Raw genomic sequence first — 19,057 nt, 5'->3', positions numbered from 1 at the left:
TTTAATCACGTCTACAATTTAATATCTAAGGAAACCATATTTCAATGTAAATGTATATCTTGCCAAATTCTACCTATTTATGGCTAACACACATTTTATCAGACAATACATAGAGTGGTGTGCTTATAACTTTGGATTTTAATGTTGAAATGTAAACTTATTTATTTAATTTACAAGTAATATTTGTGGTATAGTTTTCAAGAGTTTGCTAAAACCACTTTACCATATAATTAATTAAAAAACTGAGAATAAGGAAATAACTTATCAGCAGGTGGTATTTATCCTGAACTGTAGAATTTACCTGTTTTATGATTAGCCACGAGAAAACACAATTTAGTTTTGTTTTAAGGAAAGATTAATTTAGTAGCACTCACACTCACCTTTCTCCGAGAAGCATGGTTGATACAATCCTACATCATGCTGTTCAACAAATGAAAGTGTCTTTTTTATCCGATTACAGGGAATGAGGCGCGCCCTGTTCAACCAAGAGTCCAGGAATGCTTAAGCACTTTTCTGAACAGGCTTGGCAAGCACGAATATCTGGGGAAAGCTAAAAAGAAACATTCAGGTATAAGAAGATGCAAAACCAACCTTTTCTGATGATTCAGAAACCTTTGTACCAGTTGAGGGTTTAGAGTGAGAAATACTTATTCTTTGGAATTCATGAGGGCTGGCCTGAACCAGAGCTATATAGCAATAATGAAGTCATATGTCACCCAACACATACACAAGCATGGTTTAAGGATATAATCTGGGAGAAAATTATCAGACGTAAGTTAAAGTTTTTATATATTTTTAAAAGATGTATATTTCAAAGCTTTTATGGCCTACTTATAAGCGTCATGTACTGCCATCCAGTCGTAGTGAAGAAAAATTTCTTTTAGGCAATGTTTTACTCTTTCAAAACACTGCAAGCATAAAACCCAAATACCTTTACCAAAGGCGGGGATATTTCTCTTCATACTTTGTTGAAAAAAGAAATAAAGCTACAGGCAGCAAAGATGATCAACAAGGAATCATCAGTGAATTTAAATTTACTTAAATTTACCATGCCACTTAAATCTCCGAGCCTTTGTTTAGCAATACATAAAACAACAATTTGCAATGGTTACTGAAATTTGCATTTTTACATTCTTTCATCAAAATTGAGTCTAAATTTTAACTAAAGTTTCAAAATCCTTCATCTTGTAAATAAGAGTCCATGACTCTTGGAATTTTAATATTTTCTTAGGACTCATTCCGATAATGTCCGGAGGGGCTGTTGCCAGTAGATGCTCCCAGTAGGGTTGTGACTATCCCTCAATCCTTGTCTTGCTGATTTCCTCTGGTGAACTTAATAACTATTTAAAAGTATCACAGACTGAGGTAATTTTCAGCTATTATATCTTTCCTCCAAAAGGTTTTTTATTTTTGTTGTTGTTGTTCAAAATAAAGAATTAAGAGTGTTCTACTCTGTGAGAGACTTTGTAAAGACTCAAATGTAAGGTACTCATTTTGTGAGGGATAATTCTGCTAATAGGGAAGGGAATGCCCTAAAATAAGGTGAACAGTTTTGCCCCCCAGTTCTTGTTTTGTGCTACCTCTGTTTCCTGAACTTGCCTGGTTCTTCTGATTAAAATGTATTACCCCTTTCATCTTACTCCCACACCAACAAGAATGCTAATATAACTACTCTGTTTCTTTCTTTTTTTTCTGGAAACTGTTTTTGGTATGTGACATTTCAAACATGAAAAATAATATGTAATGTATACTTAAAGTATAAAGAATAATAAAGTAAAAACCTATGGAACTACTTCCCAGATTAAGCAACTGAGTACTTAAAAAGACCTGGAAGCCTCTTTCTGCCACTCCTTCATAAATTTTTTCTCTCATAAAAGTGTTAATATCATTTAAATTTAGTGTTACTCATTCTCATGTTTTTCACTATAGTTTGACTACACATGTATGTCCATTAAAGATATAGAGTTAGGTTTTGTAAGTTTATAGAGTTTATATAAATGATACCATACTGTATGTATGCTATCATGTTGTGTTTTTGTGATTTAGCCATGCTGACTAGTGAAGGGCTGATACCTTAATTTTCATCGTTGTATATTATTATTTTAGATGATTATAAGACAGGGTATTTACTTATTTTTCTGGTGATAGTCATTAGGATTATTTCTAGGGGGTTTCTTTTGCTATTAAATACAAAGTTGCAATGAACACTCTTGATGATGGTCACTTGGTATACATGGCAACAGTTTCTCTAGGATTTTGTAGATGCAAAGTATATATGTATTTTTAACTCCACCAGAGAATGCCACACTAAATTTTTAAAGTACATGCACAAAGTCCATAGCCACTTGCAGTATATAAGCGTTTCCTTTAGTCTACACATTCAGCCATGATTAACTTGGCAAGCTCCACAAAGATCCCTGTTGGAATTTTAAGTAAAGATCATCAAATATTTGAATCAATTTCAGAAGAGATATATTTATGACAGTGGGTCTTTCTGCCTAGATAATATGATTTGTCTCTATATATTTTGGTCTAATTTCTATAAGCATAATTTGGTGGTAAACATTTTATCAAGATTTTTAGGGAGGAGGAGCTTCAAAATATATCCCTTTTGATTGGAGTGTTTTATTCATTTACATTTACTGTAATTACTGATAAGATAATATTCATGCCTGCCATTTTGCTATTTTCTATATGTCTTAGGTTTTTTTCATTCCTCTATTCCTCCATTATTCCCTTCTTCTGTTCTAAGTATTTTCTAGTGTATCATGTTAATTCCCTTGTTGCTTCTTTTACTATATTTTCTGAGTTATATATCACATTTTAAACTAACATTTAAAAAGTATGATACTACGTGAGAATCACCTAAATTGCTTGGCATAAATGAAAAATTTTGGGCCTCATACTAGATGTACTGCATCAGAATCTTATGGGACAGGAAGACCTTCAAGATGGCGGAGGAGTGAGACGCAGAGATCACCCTCCTCCCCACAAATACATCAGAAATACATCTACATGTGGAACAGCTCCTACAGAACACCTACTGAATGCCGGCAGAAGACCTCAGACCTCCCAAAAGGCAAGAAACTCCCCCCGTACCTGGGTAGGGCAAAAGAAAAAAGAAAAAACAGAGACAAAAGAATAGGGACGGGACCCGCACCAGTGGGAGGGAGCTGTGAGGGAGGAAAGGTTTCCACACACTAGGAAGCCCCTTCGCGGGCGGAGACTGCAGGTGGCGGAGGGGGGAAGCTTCGGAGCCGTGGAGGAGAGCGCAGCCACAGAGGTGCGGAGGGCAAAGCGGAGAGATTCCCGCACAGAGGCTCGGCGCCAACCAGCACTCACCAGCCCGAGAGGCTTGTCTGCTCCCCCGCCGGGGCGGGCAGGGCTGGGAGCTGAGGCTCGGGCTTCGGTCGGATCGCAGGGAGAGGACTGGGGTTGGCGGCGTGAACACGGCCTGAAGGGGCTAGTGCGCCACAGCTAGCCGGAGGGAGTCCGGGAAAAGGTCTGCAGCTGCCGAAGAGGCAAGAGACTTTTTCTTGCCTCTGTTTCCTGGTGTGCAAGGAGAGAGGATTCAGAGCACCGCCTAAACGAGCTCCAGAGGCGGGTGTGAGCCTCGGCTATCAGGGCGGACCCCAGAGACGAGCAGGAGACGCTAAGGCTGCTGCTGCCGCCACCAAGAAGCCTGTGTGCGAGCACAGGTCACTCTCCACACCGCCCCTCCCGGGAGCCGGTGCAGCCTGCCACTGCCAGGGTCCCGTGATCCAGGGACAACTTCCCCGGGAGAACGCACTGCGCGCCTCAGGCTGCTGCAACGTCACGACGCCTCTGCCGCCGCAGGCTCGCCCCGCCTCCTCAGTACCCCTCCCTCCCCCCCGCCTGAGTGAGCCAGAGCCCCCGAAGCAGCTGCTCCTTTAACCCCGTCCTGTCTGAGCGAAGAACAGACGCCCTCAGGCGACCTACATGCAGAGGCGGGTCCAAATCCAAAGCTGAAACGCTGGAGCTGTACAAACAAAGAAGAGAAAGGGAAATCTCTCCCACAGGCCTAAGGAGCAGTGAATTAAAGCTCCACAATCAATTTGATTCACCTGCATCTGTTGAATACCTGAATAGACAATGAATCATCCCACACTGAGGAGGTGGACTTTGGGAACAAAGATATATTATTTTTTCCCCTTTTTCTCTTTTTGTGAGTGTGTATGTGTATGCTTCTGGGTGATTTTGTCTGTATAGATTTGCTTTTACCATTTGTCCTAGGGTACTGTCTGTCCGTTTTTTTTTTTTTAATAACTTAAATTTTTTTTCTCTAATAATTCTTTTTTACTTTAATAACTTTATTTTATTTCATTTTACTTTATTTTATTTTAGTTTATCTTCTTCTTTCTTTCTTTTTTTCTCCCTTTCATTCTGAGCCGTGTGGAGGACAGGCTCTTGGTGCTCCAGCCAGGCTTCAGGGCTGTGCCTCTGAGGTGGGAGAGCCAAGTTCAGGACACTGGTCCACAAGAGACCTCCCAGCTCCATGTAATATCAAACGGGGAAAATTTCCAGAAATCTCCATCTGAACGCCAAGACCCAGTTCCATTCAAAGACCAGGAAGCTACAGTGCTGGACATCCTATGCCAAACAACTAGCAAGACAGGAACACAACCCCATCCATTAGCATAGAGGCTGCCTAAATCATAATAAGGCCACAGACACCCCAAAACACACCACAAGACGTGGACCTGCCCACCAGAAAGACATGATCCAGCCTCATCCACCAGAACACAGGCACTAGTCCCCTCCATCAGGAAGCCTACACAACCCACTGAACCAACCTTAGCCACTGGGGAGAGACACCAAAAACAATGGAAACTACAAACCTGCAGCCTGCGAAAAGAAGACCCCAAACACAGTAAGTTAAGCAAAATGAGAAGACAGAGAAACACACAGCAGATGAAGGAGCAAGGCAAAAACCCACCAGACCTAACAAATGGAGAGGAAATATGCAGTCTACCTGAAAAAGAATTCAGAATAATGATAGTAAAGATGATCCAAAATCTTGGAAATAGAATGGAGAAAATACAAGAAACGTTTAACAAGGACCTAGAAGAACTAAAGAGCAAACAAACAATGATGAACAGCACAATAAATGAAATTAAAGATTCTCTAGAAGGGATCAATAGCAGAATAACTGAGGCAGAAGAATGGATAACTGACCTGGAAGATAAAATAGTGGAAATAACTACTACAGAGGAGAATAAAGAAAAAAGAAATAAGAGAATTGAGGACAGTCTCAGAGACCTCTGGGACAACATTAAACACACCAACATTCAAATTATAGGGGTCCCAGAAGAAGAAGAGAAAAAGAAAGGGACTGAGAAAATATTTGAAGAGATTATAGTTGAAAACTTCCCTAATATGGTAAAGGAAATAGTTAATCAAGTCCAGGAAGTACAGAGAGTCCCACACAGGATAAATCCAAGGAGAAACACTCCAAGACACATATCAATCAAACTATCAAAAATTAAATACAAAGAACAAATATTAAAAGCAGCAAGGGAAAAACAACAAATAACATACAAGGGAATCCCCATAAGGTTAACAGCTGCTCTTTCAGCAAAACTCTGCAAGCCAGAAAGGAGTGGCAGGACATATTTAAAGTGATGAAGGAGGAAAACCTACAACCAAGATTACTCTACCCAGCAAGGATCTCATTCAGATTTGACGGAGAAATTAAAAGCTTTACAGACAAGCAAAAGCTAAAAGAATTCAGCACAACCAATCCAGCTTTACAATAAATGTTAAAGGAACTTCTCTAGGCAGGAAACACAAGAGAAGGAAGAGACCTACACAAAACAATTAAGAAAATGGTAATAGGAACATACATATCAATAATTACCTTAAATGTAAATGGATTAAATGCTCCAACCAAAAGACATAGATTGGCTGAATGGATACAAAAACAAGACCCATTTATATGCTGTCTACAAGAGACCCATTTCAGACCTAGGGACACATACAGACTGAAAGGGAGGGGATGGAAAAAGATATTCCATGCAAAAGGAAGTCAAAAGAAAGCTGGAGTAGCAATTCTCATATCAGACAAAATAGACTTTAAAATAAAGACTATTACAAGAGACAAAGAAGGACACTGTATAATGATCAAGGGATCGATTCAAGAAGAAGATATAACAATTGTAAATACTTATGCACCCAACAGAGGAGCACCTCAATATATAAGGCATACACTAACAGCCATAAAAGGGGAAATCGACAGTAACACAATCATAGTAGGGGACTTCTAACACCCCACTTTCACCAATGGACAGATCATCCAAAATGAAAATATATAAGGAAACACAGGCTTTAAATGATACATTAAACAAGATGGACTTAATTGATATTTATAGGACATTCCATCCAAATACAACAGAATACACATTCTTCTCAAGTGCTCATGGAACATTCTCCAGGATAGATCATATCTTGGATCACAAATCAAGCCTTGGTAAATTTAAGAAAATTGAAATCTTATCAAGTATCTTTTCCGACTACAACGCTATGAGACTAGATATCAATTACAGGAAAAAATCTGTAAAAAATACAAACACATGGAGGCTAAACAACACACTACTTAATAGCCAAGAGATCACTGAAGAAATCAAAGAGGAAATCAAAAAATACCTAGAAACAAATGACAATGAAAACACGATGACCCAAAACCTATGGGATGCAGCAAAAGCAGTTTTAAGAGGGAACTTTATAGCAATACAATCCTACCTTAAGAAACAAGAAACATATCAAATAAACCACCAAACCTTACACCTAAAGAAATTAGAGAAAGAACAAAAAAACCCCAAAGTAAGCAGAAGGAAAGAAATCATAAAGATCAGAAATAAATGAAAAAGAAATGAAGGAAATGACAGCAAAGATCAATAAAAGTAAAAGCTGGTTCTTTGAGAAGATAAACAAAACTGATAAACCATTAGCCAGACTTATAAAGAAAAAAAGGGAGAAGACTCACATCAATAGAATTAGAAATGGAAAAGGAAAAGTAACAACTGACACTGCAGAAATACAAAGGATCATGAGAGATTACTACAAGCAGCTATATGCCAATAAAATGGACAACCTGGAAGAAAAGGACAAATTCTTAGAAATGCACAACCTTCCAAGACTGAACCAGGAAGAAATAGAAAGTATGAACAGACCAATCACAAGCACTGAAATTGAAACTGTGATTAAAAGTCTTCCAGCAAACAAAATTCCGGGACCAGATGGCTTCACAGGTGAAATCTACCAAACATTTAGAGAAGAGCTAACACCTATCCTTCTCAAACTCTTCCAAAACATAGCAGAGGGAGGAACACTCCCAAACTCATTCTACGAGGCCACAATCACTCTGATACCAAAACCAGACAAAGAGTCACAAAGAAAGAAAATTACAGGCCAGTATCACTGATGAACATAGATGCAAAAACCCTCAACAAGATACTAGCAAACAGAATCCAACAGCACATTAAAAGGATCATACACTATGATCAAGTGGGGTTTATCCCAGGAATGCAAGGATTCTTCAATATATGCAGATCAATGAACGTGATACACCATATTAACAAATTGAAGGAGAAAAACCATATGTTCCTCTCAATAGATGCAGAGAAAGCTTTTGACAAAATTCAATACCCATTTATGATAAAAACCCTCCAGAAAGTAGGTATAGAGGGAACTTTCCTCAAAGTAATAAAGGTCATATATGACAAACCCACAGACAACGTCCTCAATAGTGAAAAACTGAAACCATTTCCACTAAGATCAGGAAAAAGACAAGGTTGCCCACTCTCACCACTATTATTCAACATAGTTTTGAAAGTTTTAGCCACAGCAATCAGAGAAGAAAAAGAAATAAAAGGAATCCAAATCGGAAAAGAAGTAAAACTGTCACTGTTTTCAGATGATATGATACTATACATAGAGAATCCTGAAGATGTTACCAGAAAACTACTGGAGCTAATCAATGAATTTGGTAAAGTAGCAGGATACAAAATTAATGCACAGAAATCTCTTGCATTCCTATACACCAATGATGAAAAATCTGAAAGAGAAATTAAGAAAACACTCCCATTTACCATTGCAACAAAAAGAATAAAATATCTAGGAATAAACCGACCTAAGGAGACAAAAGACCTGTATGCAGAAAATTATAAGACACTGATGAAAGAGATTAAAGATGATACAAACAGATGGAGAGAGATACCATGTTCTTGGATTGGAAGAACCAACATTGTGAAAATGACTCTACTACCCAAAGCAATCTACAGATTCAATGCAATCCCTATCAAACTACCACTGGCATTTTTCACAGAACTAGAACAACAAATTTCACAATTTGTATGGAAACACAAAAGACCCCGAATAGCCAAAGCAATCTTGAGAAAGAAAAATGAAACTGGAGGAATCAGGCTCCCTGACTTCAGACTATACTACAAAGCTACAGTACTCAAGACAGTATGGTACTGGCACAAAAATAGAAATATAGATCAATGGAACAGGATAGAAAGCCCAGAGAAAAACCCATACTAATATGGTCACCTTATCTTTGATAAAGGAGGCAAGAATATACAGTGGAGAAAAACAGCCTCTTCAATAAGTGGTGCTGGGAAAACTGGACAGCTGTATTTAAAAGAATGACATTAGAACACTCCCTAACACCATTCACAAAAATAAACTCAAAATGGATTAAAGACCTAAATGTAAGGCCAGACACCATCAAACTCTAAGAGGAAAACTTAGGCAGAACACTCTATGACATGAATCACAGCAAGATCCTTTTTGACCCACCTCCTAGAGAAATGGAAAGAAAAACAAAAATAAACAAATGGGACCTAATGAAACTTAAAAGCGTTTACACAGCAAAGGAAACCATAAACAAGACAAAAAGACAACCCTCAGAATGGGAGAAAATATTTGCAAATGAAGCAACTGACAAAGGATCAATCTCCAAAACATACAAGCAACTCATGCAGCTCAATATCAAAAAAACAAACAACCCAATCCAAAAATGGGCAGAAGACCTAAATAGACATTTCTCCAAAGAAGATATACAGATTGCCAACGAACACATGAAAGAATATTCAACATCATTAATCATTAGAGAAATGCAAATCAAAACTACAATGAGATCATCTCACACTGGTCAGAATAGCCATCATCAAAAAATCTACAAACAATAAATGCTGGAGAGGGTGTGTAGTAAAGGGAACCCTCTTGCACTGTTGATGGGAATGTAAATTGATACAGCCACGATCGAGATCAGTATGGAGGTTCCTTAAAAAACTAAAAATAGAATTACCACATGACCCAGCAATCTCACTACTGGGCATATACCCTGAGAAAACCATAATTCAAAGAGTCATGTACCAAAATGTTCATTGCAGCTCTATTTACAATAGCCAGGACATGGTAGCAACCTAAGTGTCCATCAACAGATGAATGGATAAAGAAGATGTGGCACATATATACAATGGAATATTACTCAGCCATGAAAAGGAACGAAACTGAGTTATTTGTAGTGAGGTGGATGGACCTAGAGACTGTCATACAGAGTAAGTCAGAAAGAGAAAAACAAATACCTTATGCTAACACATATATATGGAATCTAAAAAAAAAGAAAAAGAAAATAAAAAGATCAGAAGAACGTAGGGGCAAGTTGGGAATAAAGATGCAGACCTACTAGAGAATGGATTTGAGGATACGGGGAGGGGGAAGGGTAAGCTGGGACAAAGTGAGAGAGTGGCATGGACATATATACACTACCAAACATAAAATAGATAGCTAGTGGGAAGCAGCCGCATAGCACAGGGAGATCAGCTCGGTGCTTTGTGACCACCTAGAGTGGTGGGATAGGGAGTGTGGGAGGGAGGGAGATGCAAGAGGGAAGAGATATGGGGACATATGTATATGTATAACTGATTCACTTTGTTATAAAGCAGAAACTAACACAGCATTGTAAAGCAATTATACTCCAATAAAGATCTTAAAAAAAAAAAAAGATTTTTAGGTTGTTGGCACAGAGAAATGCAATTGGTTTTTGTATACTGATTTTGAATCGAGCCACTTGGTGAATTATCTGATGAATTACAATAATTTTTTTGCTAAATTCTTGTGGTATCCTATGTAGGCAATTATTTCATTTGTGATTAATATTTATTTGGTTTCTTTTCAAAAGTTTAAATATTCCCTTATATTTTAAAATTATTTTTTTCTTTTATTTTTTGACTGCATTGTGTCTTCATTGGTGCCCATGGGCTTTCTCTAGTTGCGGTGAGTGGGGGCTACCGGTGTGGTGTGAGGGCTTCTCATTGTGGTGGCTTCTCGTGTTGCGGAGCACGTGCTCTAGGCATGTGGGCTTCAGTAGTTGTGGCCCGTGGGCTTCAGTAGTTGTGGCTTGCGGGCTCTAGAGCACAGGCTCAGCAGTTGTGGTGCATGGACTTAGTTGCTCCACGGCATGTGGGATCTGCCCAGACCAGTGATCAAACCCGTGTCCCCTGCATTGGCAGGTGGATTTTTAGCCACTGCACCACCAGGGAAGTCCCTGAAATTCTTTTCTTATTCAACAAATAAAATATTGAATAAAAGGCATGACAATGGCCTTTTTATTTCGTTTATTATTTTTAAAAATGCTTCTAATGTTTAACATTAATTTTATATTAGTAGTAGACATCATTCAATGTGGTAAGGATCCAGTCTGTTTGTAGTTGGAAAGTATTTTAAAAATAAAATGGTATTGAAGTTTTTCAAATGTTTCTAATGCATCTATTGAGATATTGTGGTGTTCCTTCATTTTATTAGCATGGGAATTAGGTAAACAAAATTTCCCCAAAATTGAAGCAGCCTTCTCTTCTTGAATAAACTCAAATGGGTAATTTTTGCATCAGTATTAATGAATGAGAATATCTCATCCTTATCTGATTTTGATAACAAAGTTATATATCTTATAAAGCAAAATGATGGTGTTCTCTTTTTATTTTCTCTAGCAAAGTTTGTAAATAATAGAAATTATATGATTATAGGGATTATCTATCTGATAGTTTGGTGAACTAAACTTTGAAATCATCTAAAAACTATTTGTTGTATATGTTTAAATGTATTCAAGTTCTTTAATTTGTTATAAATTTTTTCAAGCTTCTTATGAGTTAGTTTTGAAAGCTATGTTTTCCTTGGAATTGGTCATTTTTTCTAAGTAAAACATTTTGACAAAATAGTGTTCAAAGTTTTCTCCTATTTTCTTCATAGTCTCTCCTCTGTAATTTTTTCTTTATTATTGTTATTAATATTTTTATTTGTTTCTTCTATTTTCTTGATAATCTTTCATGAAAATCAATTTTATTTATAATGTATCTCCATTGAATTGAACAGGGCCAATATCAAATAAGTCTATGTTCATTAATTAATAAATCCTGACACTAAACAATTTTAATTTTAAAATTTGATTCAAAATTACTAAATAATAAAATTTTACAGATCATCCAGCATATAATAAATTTTATCACATTAAATATTCCCAAGATAGTAAGAATGCTTCAAAAAAAAAAAAAAAAAGAAAAGAAAAAGAAACTTTTTAAGTGAAATATATTATTAAAGATAAGACAAAAAAGATTAATGATCATATCCAGAATTCATTCTGTTTTAGAATGACTCCCAGAGTAACTTGAATAAATTAAGGGCCGTGGATTATAATTAACTATGGCTCACCCACATGTTTTATCTTAATTGAGCAGTCTGGATATAGACAATTAAATTATAGAAAGAGATTTATTAATTTGAGTGCTTTGAACAAAACAGAAGTGTTTTATTATTCTCCTATCATCACATCTTTGGTCTCAAGGTAGTTTATAATCAAATTTTGCCAGTTCCTTCAACTTTCTGTGTCACTTTTCTATTTGTAAAATGGGAAAAAAGCAATAGAAATGACTTCTCTAGTTTTTGAGTGTATTCATTTAGTTATCATGTAATAAGTGTAGAGTAAATGTTACCTACTATTACTAATATTGTTGGCAGAGATACGATTTGTTGCAGATTCAGTATGACTCCTTCTGAACTATGGCAAAGTGACTGCATTTTGCTCATTTATGCATACACATCACCATATTTGACACAATGTTATTCTCAAAGATCTTCAACAATTTTTTTAACTTAAATGAACTAAAATCTGAGATATTGCTATTTCTCACCAATATTGATTTTTAAGTTTTGTTTTGTCTTCTAGGTGGGCAGACAACGCTACTTCTGAGCTTTCACTTAGCTGGGACCACATGACGGGCTCTGCCCAATAGGAAGCAAACATTTGTGACACATGTCACTTCTCAGACTAAGAATTTAATTCCAGAGCATATCTCTCTATTGTGTCATTTCATGCCAGAGCAACAAAAATGGCATATTCCTGATGGTGGAGCTAAAAGATGACACAGCTTCTGTTGGCCTGAGTCCCTAAAGTTCTGTGTGGAGCAGAGCCCTGTACAAATCTTCATGGAACTTTTTTTTTTTTTAATGTCTTAAGTCACAGAGAATTCTGAGGATGTGTGTCACTGCAACAAAGTTGAGTCTATCATTACAAATTTATACCTTTTCTTAGTAAGAGGTAAAAATACTAGCATTTGTACAAAACTTAGTGTTATCTCTTCATTGCTTTTTCTTACTGGGAAGTTGATCAAGCAGAAGAAAATGAAGAGTCTGAAGGAGTCATAAGTAAATAACCATCCATTGGCTTTTCAAAGTATATGTTGCTCAGTGTAGAATGGACACTAAAAAGCGATTTGACTATAGTAGATACAGGAAAAAAAAAAAAAAAAAAAAACGAGGGGAAAGGGTTTCTACATAACAGATACTCAGTAAATTCTTCTTGATTAATAAGAACTTCATATGACTGGGGTTTTGCAAATGTCCTGAAGCCCATAAATACATGAATTTGTGGCAATCCTGAACCAGAGATCTGTTGCCTCAACTATTTTTCTCCAGAATTAGAACGCTCAAGATTCTGCTAGAGATTTTGAAATCAATCTTTCCAAGGGCCATAAAATAAACATATCTCAACATGCTCCCCTTCAGCTTCTCATTTCACTTTAAATTGAAACTGTAATGGATTTCCGGCTAGTTTGTATTACAGGTATTTCTCTACTTCAAATCAGGATGAAATACCGGGGAATGGGTGGTGGAAAAGGAGAGTCCTGCCTGTGTGTTTGTGTCATTATCACCTTGCCATGTGTTCACTCCATTTGTTATAACATTTCTGTCTCTATCTTATTCCTTTCTAACCTCATAAAGCTGTATCTTAAAACATGTGAGAAAAAAATGAATAAAAATGGTAGAAACATAAGAAAAAATGTTTTCCTGATATGTAAGCCTCCAAATTCAATATTCAAACTGGGCTGGATTCCAATGAACCACTTACTATTATTCAAACTGCTCCAGCAATTGTCTTTCTTTTTTAATTTCTAAAAGCTATCATTAATAACCATTTCTTGAGGGTATACTCTCTGTGAATCCAAGATAGCACAGGGTGAGTTTTTGTACATCAACTCTCAACTATTTTCTTCTGTGGAAAACAAAGAAAGGATTTCATTTATATGATATAGCAAAACAAATAAGTAGAATTTTCAGAGTTTAAGTTTTTAAGACATTTGTCATTGTTTACATAGTGGTTTAATTCTACATTCTCAACTCTCTGTTATAAATATTTCTTGGTTTCATATGCCCTCCTCCCACTTTCATCTATTATTCTTGAAGGTAGAATTTATCACTCTGATTCTCAGGTCAATAGGCTACTTGTTCAATAGGCTTCAAAAGTCCTGAAGGTACAATTAGAAAGAAACAAGAGACTCACAGATAGATCATTTCTATGTCAGGGAAAAAAGCCATGTGGATGATTCACATCATATTCTTTTTTTTTTTTGCAGCTCATGGAAACAACTACCTTGGGACATAGATTCTAATATTTACTGTATGAGGATATCTTACAATACAAAAAAGGGTGTATTGACAGACACTTGAAAATAGGTGTACGTTTGATATCTATTGGTTGAGAAAGTGCTTAGTAATGTAAAGCCTAACAACACTTTTATAATAGTTCATGATGGGTTGTATTATGATAAAAAAAATCTAAGTGACTTATAATAAGAAAGGTTTATTTCTATCTCAACTGGAAGATTGCTGGCTATGGTTTGGTTGTAGGACTACTCCATGTGTCTTTTAATAGCAGCATTTCAGCTACTAAGCAGACCCCACCAGCGACAAGCTGTTTTTGTGGTACAGAGAAAACATCAAGAGAGAGGGTAAAGGATGCAATGGCTCATAAAGAGGTAGAGACTTTCAACATTTCTATTCACAGTACATTGGCCAAAGCACATCATACGGCCAAATCAGACAATAGGGCAAGAAAATATTCTCTTCCAACAAGGCAGGCCAAATCACTTGGACTTGTTGATTGCTTGTATAAATATTCACAACTTCTTATCCTTCTTGTATCCACAATGCTTGGAATGTGACTTCCTAGATTCTCCCTTCTAGACATGGAGAGTATTTCACCACCTTTAAATAAGGGCTGGTCTTGTGATGGACTTCGGACAAAAGATAGTGATATGAGTGGTGGTTCTCTATTTTTGAACATAGACCTTCAGGACCTTTCACATTTTTACTCTTTCTCCTGGACCCCTGTCACATCCTGAGAAGAGATAATTCACCCAACTGAGGCAACCCTGGACAAGACAGCCACAGACAACTCCTCAGTTTGCTACAAATGCATTAAAATGAACCTAGCCAAGATCAGCCAAGTCTGGCCCTGACCAGAAGATGACTCTGGAAGACTAACAACCTCACAAGTAATAAAGAAGGCTGCTGCATTATGATGTTATGTTTTTAATCATTTTGTTCATTATTGTGGCATTATCATGGCAACAGATAACTGAAACACATGGCAGTTCTACAGGTACAAAATCTTACAGGAAGAGGGTGGTGTTGAATAAATCAGAAAAATAGTATAATCTTACACATTTTAAAAATGAATTCTATTTTATCTATAGAAATAAAAAAATATATTACTATGTAATATTATTTAGACTAAAACAGATTAGTACATGTAAGAGTCAAGAACCTCTTAAAAAACTGTTAACTGTTACTATTCCAAGAGTTCCAGATCAACAAGCTGGCAATTTAGGAAATTTTTGTATAATTATTCCTAGAATCTAGTAAACTCACCAAGCATTAGATGCTCTTGTTAGTTTCTTCTGGAAGAATTCATTATTCTCATTTTTTATAAGAAAATAATATGTCTCTGATTAATTAAGTGTATGGAATAACAATTTCTGTAATAAATTCATGATTTGGCATTTCACTGCTCTTTGTTGTTCTTAGATCTTTTGCCTCAGGATTTTTTTCAACATTTCATACGATGTTCTCTTTCTTAGAAGTCTTCATTCCATTTACCTCCTTGTACTCAATCTTTTTTTCTCTCTTTCTCTTGTTCTAATCTCACTAAGTATAATTAACTGATGTTCTCTATTGTTCTGGCCACAAAATAAATGCATTCCTAAAATCATCTGTAGTCTGCTAGTCTGTCCTATAATTTCTTTTACAGGGACAATTTTTTCCTTACTATTTTAACTCTAATCCATTAAGGAAGAATTCCCAGTGTATATTTCTGATACTGACATATTTCCTCTGTTTAGTCATATTTTCAGCTACCTGCTAGCATTTACTATACTTTTAAAATATACATTTTTTTCTGAACTTCAACTGCCTCGTGTCAGCCATAGTGGAAATATTGCTCATCCTTGGCTGGTCCCTATATCTTATTCCTCTACATATCGTCACTCACTAAGGCCTACTTAAATGCTACTTTCAATTGTTAAAAAAAAAAATCAAACTCTACTTTTAGTTCTTGCATCTATTTCTTCGTTTGTGCATTATCAACACTTTAACCCATATATTTATAAATTATACCTTGACTGACAAGCCACTTTCTTCATTTTTGGCTTGTCCAATTTAATCTGCCCAGCACAATAATGCTGGAGTAATGTTCTGAAAATTCTACTATGATCAGACCATTCTCCTTTCAAAATTTCTTAACTGCTCCCTAATGATAATAGGGTACTGTTCATATTCTTTATATAGTTACCATTTAAAACTTCAGAAGTCATAACCCAACCTAAATTGCTAACCTATTGCTCTCCAATACAAAATATTTGCTATACACAGCACAATATGCATCACTCTATCGTGTCCATGCACTGGTCTTGCTATATTCTCTTTTAATTTAATTTAATTCTTTTAATTTAATTTAATTCTTTTTTAATGTTTTTCCCAAAAATTTATATCATTTTCAGGGTGTATCTCAAAGACCCCCTGAAACACGAAGACTTTTTGCTCTAGTATAGGATAACCTGTTCCTCTTATGAACTTATAAATCGTTTTTGAGGGCAATCCATCTGTGCCTTAAACATAACCTTAATTGTCACAAATATACCAATGACTCCAAAGTCTCTATTTTTTTAGCTTTAACTTCCCTTCATAACTTGAGACATGTATATTCAAAGGTTGTCTTGATACCTCCACAAAAAGAGCATCTATGATTTTCTGTCCCCAAGAGCTTGTTGGAAAACATCGCAAATCTATCAGAAGATAAAACTATTCTAGTACTTTGCTTGCAGCAAGCAACTAATAACTCTGTCAACTGAATGACCAAGTACTTGCTTGATCACTGAAAACTAATGGACTTAGGGAAAAACAAAAAACAAAAAAATCATTTATTTGCTGTGCCTTCATTCTGGTTTTTTAGCCTTGGGTATACCTCTATCTCCCACATTATATTATACAACTACTGAGAGGAGAGAGTGACACTTAAGTATATTTCTATCTCTTAGAGCCGTGTCCAATAGTAATATACTGTGAGCCACATATATAATTTTAAATTTTCTAGATGTCACATTTAAATAAGTTAAAAAAAGATATAATTAATTTTAATATATTTTATTTAACCTAATAAATCTAAAATATTTTATTTAAATGTGTAACTAAATACAGATTATTAAGTTTTTTTACATTGTTTTTTCATATTATGTCCTTAAATTCTGATGTGTTTGGTACATCAATAGCATACTTCAATTCAGATACTAAATGTTCATCAGAAATATTTGGATTTTAAAAGTTTACAGTTGAAGAAGAAGATTCATATGCCAGTGTTGTTCTAACCATACTTAAATTTTCCAGAAACTGAATCAAGTAACAGAATCATATTTCTTTAATACTCATATCTGCCTTGCAAAACTAGTTCAACTTATTAATAAGAACTGATTTGACTTTGAAGCAAAAGCATTTGTTTCAAAACTATGTTTCCAAATTAAGTGAAATCACTAAATTCAAATCAGTAATATTAAGATTATATATAAAGGGACCTTGCACAAATTGAAAAGTACCTCTAATTTATTAATATTAATAATTTGTTATTTAAATTTTTTCTTGTCGTTTATGCAGTCATTTATATTGAAAATTAAAACCTTTTTGCATAATAAATCATGTAATAAAAATGTTTAAAATCATTATTATTTTGAAATATTTTGAAAACTTTCAACTCAACATAAACTTTGGTATGTACCTGTCTAGCTAGGTTACAAATACTTTTTTCATTCATTCAAAATGAATCAATCCATTGACACTGAGTATAGTAGTAATGAGTTTATGAGTAATAATAGAAATGATGCACATACCTGAATACTACAATATAACAATAGCTAACATGATTAAATAGTTAAAGTAAAAAAGTATTCCTACAAACAATAAAGTTGTGTTTAATAGAAAAATATTATATGCTGATTTGATTGTTGATTAATTTGATTGTAAATTAATTTATTTCTAAAGTTTAACATTCAGTTCTTTGATTACACTACCTTCACTTTAAGTGCTCAACAGCCACTTGGAGCTAGTGGCTACCATACTGCACACTGTCTCAGAGCAACTAACAAAGTGATTTTCGTGAGTAGTATTTGATTAATTGCATTTAAGGGGACTAACTATAGGGAAAAAATGGAGATGTCCAAAGGTTGATGATGTAAAGACATTGTTTCTGTAGTAAGTACATTTGCTACTGAATATTAAGTACTTGAACACAATGGTGGGTAAATTTAAAAGGTGTTTTTTTTGATTTGCTTTTATATGCCTGATTTAAATTCTATGTGTTCCAGCCAAAAAATTATAATTGAAAAGACATTCTAAATAAACAAATCTGTAACAAATGCTAACTATAAGCCAAACACAAGAAGTCATCTATCTTGTATCTTGTAATCATCTAATTTGGACAACTGATCTACTTAAAGCTTTTCTCTTTCTCTGCAATGTTTCTATTTAGCATTTCTAGTCAAATGCTGGCATGGGGATACATGTATCTGGTTTCTATTTAAAATCCTGTCATGAACCACTTGAATCACTTTGGAGGAATCATTTGAAATTGATTCTCAGTACTACTGTCACACAAAACATAAAATTAGTTATATATATCAAGACAGTGCATTCCCTTCTCCAATCATAAACATGTGGTCACTTTGTGCAAGGATAAAAACACGTAGGAAACAAAACTGACTGGGCTGAAATAACACACAGCTAAATCTTAACTTGATCAATAAAGTAAACCTGATAAAAGGTTACTTGGAATTGAAAGCATGTTCCTTAAATAAGGTGGAATACATCATGTTCTAAAGTTCTCTACAGTACCACCTGAATTTCTATGTCACTAAGTAAGAAAGAAGAGGAAGTTTTAAAAACAGCATTCATAAATGATTAGTCCAAAACCAGACAGAATTATCCAGATCCTGAACTACATTTCTGCAATATTAATACACAAGGACACAATCAGAACTACCTGAATTTCACCGGTCACACATTACCTATCAAACTCCCTATCAGTGTTCCTCTAATGCTTCGTGGCCACAAAATGAATAAACTGTTCAAAAGTTTGAAACTGTGATTGCTCAGAGACTGTGATCTTGCTTCCAACTCTATGACTTAACATCAAATTCCACCATTGTATACG

General features: G+C 35.4%; 1 long non-coding RNA gene across 1 annotated transcript in view; it reads right to left on the bottom strand.

The window, feature by feature from the left end:
- Positions 1-469: 469 nt before the first annotated feature.
- LOC132356726 (uncharacterized) overlaps positions 470-19,057 on the bottom strand; it is a 31,525-nt gene continuing 12,937 nt past the window's right edge. The window contains exon 3 of the long non-coding RNA XR_009500026.1: positions 470-550. This is a non-coding gene — a long non-coding RNA (uncharacterized LOC132356726). The remainder of the gene's footprint in view (positions 551-19,057) is intronic.

The sequence above is a fragment of the Balaenoptera ricei genome, chromosome 21 (genome assembly GCF_028023285.1).
Source record: "Balaenoptera ricei isolate mBalRic1 chromosome 21, mBalRic1.hap2, whole genome shotgun sequence".
Taxonomy (NCBI): Eukaryota; Metazoa; Chordata; class Mammalia; order Artiodactyla; family Balaenopteridae; genus Balaenoptera; species Balaenoptera ricei.
Note: the sequence above shows the minus strand (reverse complement) of the source record. Positions and strands in the feature narration are given on the sequence as shown.